This window comes from Brassica napus, chromosome A2 (genome assembly GCF_020379485.1).
Source record: "Brassica napus cultivar Da-Ae chromosome A2, Da-Ae, whole genome shotgun sequence".
In the NCBI taxonomy this organism is placed as follows: Eukaryota; Viridiplantae; Streptophyta; class Magnoliopsida; order Brassicales; family Brassicaceae; genus Brassica; species Brassica napus.
Genome location: NC_063435.1, coordinates 18,163,519 through 18,170,810, shown reverse-complemented (window position 1 = coordinate 18,170,810; position 7,292 = coordinate 18,163,519). Strand labels below are relative to the sequence as shown.

Genomic DNA, 7,292 nt, shown 5'->3' with positions numbered 1-7,292 from the left:
TTTTCTTTTGTCGGCTCCTTCCTCTCTAGCGAAAGCTTCTTGCCTCTTTATAGTCTCGCCCGTCTTAATTACTTGGGTTTCAAGTTTTCTCACCTGAGTCCCTAAGGTCTCTATTTTGGTGTTCAGATTGTTGTAGGCAGAGTCTATCTTACCGTTGAAATCCACGGTGATTTGTTGTTGTCCCAACAGTACTCGATCAAGCATCTCTTCGATCTTGCTTTCCTGAGTCTGGGGTGGTGGATTTTGGTAGTAAGAGTTCGAGTAGCTCTTGCTGTTGTTGAAGGGTTTTTGAAATTGTGAACTTTGATTACTTCTTTGGCCATTTCCAAAGAAATTTCTGTTTCCGCCTTGGTTTTCAAATTTCTGGAATCCGGTACCTCCGATGTAGTTCACATCTTCTTCTCCTTCTGTATATGCTACTTCTCCTTCAGCTGAACAGACTTGCTTCCTAAGAAGCTCGTGCACCACATCTAACTTAGCTCTTACTTCATCCATCTGTTCCTTCCCGATAGAGGCTACAGACTTCTTCCGTTCAGAGTCACTGTTTTTGGTGCTGCTGCTGTTAGCAAGGTTTTCGATAAGTCTCACAGCTTCCAACGGATTCCGAGTAGTGAAGTTTCCTTCACTCGCCGTATCAAGAGCCATTTGATACTGTAAGGCGAGAGCTCGGAAAAAAGTGCTTAGCAGCTGTACTTCATTAAATCCGTGGTGTGGACAGTCTCGCTGGAAGAACCTAAATCTAATCCACGCATCTTTGAAAGACTCTCCAGCATTCTGCGAGAATGTGGAAATTTTGTTCCGAAGTTCTTCTGCGCGCTCCTCATCAAAGAAGTTTCGTAAGAAAGCATTCTTGATGTCGCTCCAGGATGTTAAAGATCCTGTGGGTTGCTGCCTAAGCCAGTGCATCGCTTCTCCATTCAGCGTGTATCTGAAGAGCTTGCACAACAGGTAATCTTTGGGGACTCCTTCCATCCGAATGGCAGCGATTAGATCCTCGAACCGTTCCAAATGGTTCATAGGATGCTCGTGCGGTAACCCAGAGTAGGGTATCTGCGACACGAGAGTGTAGTATTGAGGCTTCAGCTTGAAATTCTGCTTCTGGATCTCCGGAAGTCGAATAGCTGATATGTTGGAATAGTACTCATCTGGGCGATTGTAGTCGGCCAGTGGTTTCGATCGAGCGTCCTCATCTACAGGTTAAGCAGCTCCTGTAGCATCTGCATCAGGGATTACAGTTCCCTGAGCATTTATTTTCTGACATGTTGCATTACATAGATGACCGGCCTGGTCATACATGTTTCCGTTCTCATCCTGAGTTAGAATAATAATGTTTACCATTTTTGACGACACGGTATCGATCGACGTACGCGGTGTAGTATCGATCGTTGTCGAACGATTGGGATCGATCGATGATGACGGTCTGGTGTCGGTCGACGGTTGATTGTGCGTATCGATCGACGACGAAGTGGTTGCGTCGAGCGATGTGGAATGTTGACCTCTACGGATGGTGCGTTCCAAACGATTCTCATTCCGGAGGAGGTTTTTGATGAGGTGGAGCTACTCTGGAAGAGCTAAGCAGTGGGGTATTTCATTGGAGATGCTCCCCATGTGGGATCTATCCATGCTACGGTGAATAGAATATGGGCTTCTCCAAAGGGAGGAACTAAGATTGATGTTCAGTTCATTGAGAAAAAACATGGTCCTGTTTCGAATCGAAAACAGTCATACGAGGGCAAGGGTAATTCAAAGGCGTTATTGGCATATCTCTGATGTCCCTTTGGTAGTTAGTTAGTGGTCCCCTGAGTCTGCTTTGAAGCCGCCGACCTTTCGGCGATGCCTCTGTAGATTGATTTGAAAGGTGTTCCAAACGCCATCTTCTCTCATAAGGGTTTAAAGTGTTTGACGACATCTGCTTGGAAGTTTGTTAAGCTTCATCCCCATACAGAAAGATGTACCCGCCTGGATATTGTTCGTGTCATGGCGGAGGTGAATCTACATGAGCCTTTGGTTGAGAAAACTGAGTTTAAGGATAACAATGGGATAAAGTGTGAGATTGTGGTTAAGTACCCATGGCTTCCCCCTCGTTGTACTGTGTGCAAAGGATGAGGACACATGGGATCTGAGTGCAGGGTAGCAGGGGTTAGCATACTCCAAAGAAGCGCAGAGGCTGAGGTGGTTTCAGATGAAGGGTTGGTTGTTGACTTGGCAGTGAAGTCAGGAATGGTTGTAGTGCAGACAGCGGCTCAAGGAGTTATGGAGCAAGGAGGAAATGCAGTGCTTCCTACAGGATCACACTTACAAGTAGAGAGCAGACTGTACAGTTGGAGGGAGTGACTTCTCCAAGATTAACGATATCTGAACCTATCACTGAGAGTTTCATTGATTCTGAAGAGAGTGGTTGGGGTTTGGTTTCAGGTAAAGCACATAGCTCTCATATTCCATAGAGAACAGATCAGGGCAGTGCTTCTAATCTGTATAGGGACGGGGGCTTGAATATAGATGTCTTGCCCTCTAGATTCAGTTCTTTACTGGAAATGGATGAAGATGACGATGAAGTTTTGGAGGATGCTATTAATGAGGTAAAAGAAACTGAGGAGGGGGAGCTAATTGGGGATAAAGCTACTCGTCCTAAACAAGAGAATGGGAGAGGAAGAAGGGCTGCAGGAGCTAATTCGCACAAGTCAGCCAAGAAAACAATAGTGAGAGCTAAAGATCTGAAGTTCGGAGGGAAGTAGGGCCAACTTAAAAGATCTTCCGTACGGAAGCTATGACTAGTTTCTTTTCTTGGAATATGCATGGTATCAACATGCCATGCAAACAGAGAGCAGTTCATATTTGGATTCAGGCTGAGCATCTTTTGTTTGGGAGTCTAATCGAAACGAGGGAAAGAGTAAAAATTGTTTCGAAGCGGCTATGCCTCATTGGCAATTTATCAACAATTATGAGTTTCATCCATTAGGAAGGATCTGGTTTTGCTAGTCGGATAAGGTGGTGGTCACTAAGCTTCATATGAGTGATCAGGTAATAACTTGTGCTATTCAGGTTTCGGGGACGGGAGAACAATTCTTCTGCTCTGCGATATTTGGCTATAATACTGCCTTTGATAGGCTTCATTTGTGGAGGGATCTGAGGGCGACCCATGCGGCTTATGCTCATCTAAATCTGCCTTGGATTCTCATGGGAGACGTCAATGTTACATTGATGTCAAATGAACATTTTCGGGCTCAGGTTTATCGCAGTGATCAGGCAGGAATGATTTATCTGTAGGAGACTTCAACAGACTGTGGTTTATTAGACTTACCTTGTGTAGGTGCGCTTTTCACTTGGTGGAATACGCGGGAAGAGGATCCGATCAGAAAGAAACTATACACAGCTTTGGTTAATGGGGAGTGGCTCAAATCTTATCCCCAATCTTATGCAAAGTTTAAAGCGGGAGGGGTCTCGGATCATGCCCGTTGCTTGGTTAAGCTATCAGGTCATCTGGATGAATCATGGAAACCTTTCAGATTTTTCAACTATTTAACTGAGCATGAGGACTTCTTACCTACAATTAAGGATTCTTGGGATGCTTCTCCATGCCTGTTTCACTCTCGGTATGCGTTAACGGCTCTCCATAAGAAGTTGAAGCAGCTTAAGTTCTATCTTCGGGTACTGAACAAGGCCAACTATCGAGATCTCCATAACAGAACAAAACATGCGAATGAAGAGCTTTGTGATTGTCATAATAAGGCACTTTTAGACCCTAATCCAGAGACCTTTGCAAGGGAAGCAGAGGCTTCAGCTAGATGGCAGAAGCTGGCAAGGATAGAGTAGAAATTCTATAAACAGAAGTCTTGTATTCACTGGCTTCAAGTGGGGGACCATAATACTCTTCTTTCATCAGGTAGTCCAGACACGAAGTACGCGAAACACTATTAGAAGTCCCACAACTGAGCAAGGATCAGTGCTTACATCTGCAGTGGACATAAAAAAGGAAGCGGTCTCTCATTTTCAACGCTTCCTAAAATCGCAAGACTCGTCTAGGGAGGTGGTTTCTGTGGACACTATTTGTAATCTTTTGACATATAGATGTCCAGCAGAAGCTTGTGCTGAGTTAGTTTCTCCAGTATCAGGTGAGAAAATTTTGGCTGCTTTGCGTATGCTTCCATATGACAAGGTCTCTGGTCCAGATGGTTACACAGAGGAGTTCTTTGTAGCTGTGTGGCCTGTGATTGGGAGGGATTTCATCACCGCAATACAGTCCTTCTTTCTGTTCGGATTCATGCCGCCTGGGATCAATGCCACTATTCTTAAGCTTATTCCAAAGACGGAAACTGCTCAGACAATGAAAGATTACAGGCCCATTGCTTGCTCTAATATTATCTATAAGGTGATTTTAAAACTCCTGGCGACTAGACTAAAGCAATATTTCCAGGTGTGGTGGAAGCAAATCAGAGTGCTTTTGTTAAAAAGAGATTGCTGCTGGAGAATGTACTTTTGGCATCAGAGTTGGTCAATGGCTATCATAGAGCAACAACTTCAGAGAGATGTGCTATTAAGTTTGATATATCTAAGGCATTTGACACTGTAAAATGGTCATTCATCACAACGGTTCTTCAAGCGATGGGGCTCCCGGTTCAATTCATTTACTAGATTAAGACTTGTATCTCAACTGCAGCGTTTTCCGTGTTGGTGAACGGTAGCCTCGAGGGATTCTTCACCAGTGCTAGAGGCATTAGACATGGATGTTCTCTTTCGCCTTATCCTTACATAATCCTCAATAATCTGCTGTCCAAGATGCTGAAAAAGGCCGCAGAAGAGGGACGGTTTGCGTATCACCCCCAATGCCAAGGAGTAAAGCTAACACACCTTAGCTTTGCAGATGATATACTTGTCTTCACAAATGGTATAGCAGCCTCTCTGCAGGGGGTATTGCAGGTCATGGAGTCTTTTGCGGGGATGTCTGACCTCCGTATCAATGCTGCTAAATCAAAAATGTTTGTGGCTGGTCAAGAGCTTGCTCCGATATTATCTGAAGCCGCGCCTAGGGAAATACTGGTGGGCAATTTACCGATATGTTACCTGGGAATGCCATTAACAACCAAATCGCTGACGGCTCAAGAGTATGAGCCACTGATTGATAAGGTGAGGGGAAGGATGCCAATCCTTAATGTTTTACTATCTGGGAAAAACTGGTGCGATGATTCTTTGGAAGAAGAACAAACCCTGATTGGAGTGAAACGATGAAGATGGTTGCAGGTTATAGGCGTCACAGGCTTGACTCTATTCTGCTTAAGATGGTATTTCAGATGACTGTCTACCATGTGTGGAGGGAGAGAAATGAGAGAAGGCATCAGATGACGTGGAACTCAGCAGACCAACTTTATAAGAGGGAAAACGGCCAATTCATACATCAACAGATGACCGCGGTCCCGATCAGTACATACACTCCATACCTGTACTAAAACATACATCAACTCAAGATTTTTTTTAATTTCATACATCAACCAAAACTTTTAGGTTAATTCATACATTGACCGTCTTGCCGTTATTCAAACTATAACGACGTTTTACATGGACTTAACAGGCGATTATGTGGATTTATAGGTTTATTATGTGGATTATTATACACAGATTAACCAAAACGACGTCATATTGGGCTTTAATTAAACGATGCCGTTTTGTTTATTCTGAAACAAAAAGGCCATCTCCCTCGTTTCTGTCGGGAAAGAAAAGAAACAAAAAACAGAGTGTGAGAGAGAGAGATATACAAGATTGAGAAGAAGAATTACAAAGGTAGGTGTGACAAAGACGATTCAGAGGAGCTGAAAGCACAATTAAGAGATAATTGTTGGAATGAGGTATGTTCGATCATATTATCTGAGAAAATTATTGGGATATGTTTTGATGGCATACAATGTGTTCGATGAAATGTGTTAATGAATATATTATCATGATTTATTTCTGTGACTGATGCATTGTATAATTTTTGCAGTGGAGATAATGATATCACATTTATTATATACTACGACAGGAAGTTTGAGAATTTAGAAGGAGGTCTAAGCTATGTTGGTGGGAAATTCATCATCTTGACACCGCTCCTAATGTCGATTTGGTAGGATAATGTCGGCAGATGTTGTTGATATGTATGGGCAGCGAGTTTGCTACAAGTTTCCTTACGAAGACTTGTCATCTTTGAAGGTGTTGTTTGATGGCGGTATAAAATTCCAAAAAATGTGTGATGCTACACAATATGTAAAGACAGTGGAAATCTTTCTTGAAATCTATCGTAAGGATAATGATGTTAACAATGAGGCTGAAGAGAGTTAATAAGCTTTGCTAGATGCTCAATCAGAAGCGCATGATGGTGAAACTTCTCCGCATGATGGTGCTGATTCGGGAAAAGAAAGGGATAAGGCCCGAGATAATAGTGAACCTGACCCGCGGGATGAGCATGTAGAAGACATTGTTGCTGAGTTTGTTGATGAGGAAGAGTACAATGAAGCTTACAGAGATACACCTCCATGCTCGGATGATGAAGAAGGTGACATCGAAAGTGGTTATGAAAGATGGCGAAGAGGAAGTGGAGAGTTGGAAATTATACAGGTTTTTGAAAGCATAACCGAGTTCAAGAAAGCTGTGTTAAAATATGCATTGAAGGGAGGTTGGAATGTTAAATACACAAGATGGAGAGATATAATTTTTGAGGCAAAGTGTGCTGTAGTAGGTGAGGTTCCTTGTACTTGGAGAATCTACTGTTCTTATGAGAAAATAGTGCAGTAGTACATGGTGAAGTCATTCCAAGAAGAGCTTACATGCACCAAAGACGGGAATTGCAAGTTATTGACTGATCATGTGATTGCTAAGCTTCTGATAAATGAGATCAGACACGATAATGCATTGATGCCAAGGCTCATACAAGAAATCATTGAAGACAAATACAACTTGACTGTGACACATGATATCGCTAGAAAGGCCCGAAAGAGAGCTTTGGAGATGATAAGCAATGAGTTTGATGAACAATTTGCAAGGATAAAAGACTACAAAGAGAAAATCCTAGAGTGTGTATTGTTTTAAAAAAATTTGGTCTAATTTCAGTTGAGTTTTTCTCTGACTTATTGGTTCATTTTCTTTGACAGAAAAAAACCTGGGTCTACGTGTGATGTTGTGACAATCAATAGAGACGATGGTGTTGAGATATTCGACAATATTTATGTCTGTTTTAAGGCTTTGAAGACAATATGGAGAGCTTATTGTCGACCCATTATTGGGATTGATGGGTGCTTTATGAAATCCACTTCAAAAGGACAACT

General features: G+C 42.6%; 1 non-coding gene across 1 annotated transcript; it reads left to right on the top strand.

Annotated features, from left to right (window-relative positions):
* The first annotated feature begins 700 nt into the window (after positions 1–700).
* On the top strand, positions 701–806 carry LOC125589571. The gene has a single exon (XR_007325738.1). It is a non-coding gene; the product is annotated as a small nucleolar RNA R71 (small nucleolar RNA).
* Positions 807–7,292: the final 6,486 nt, after the last annotated feature.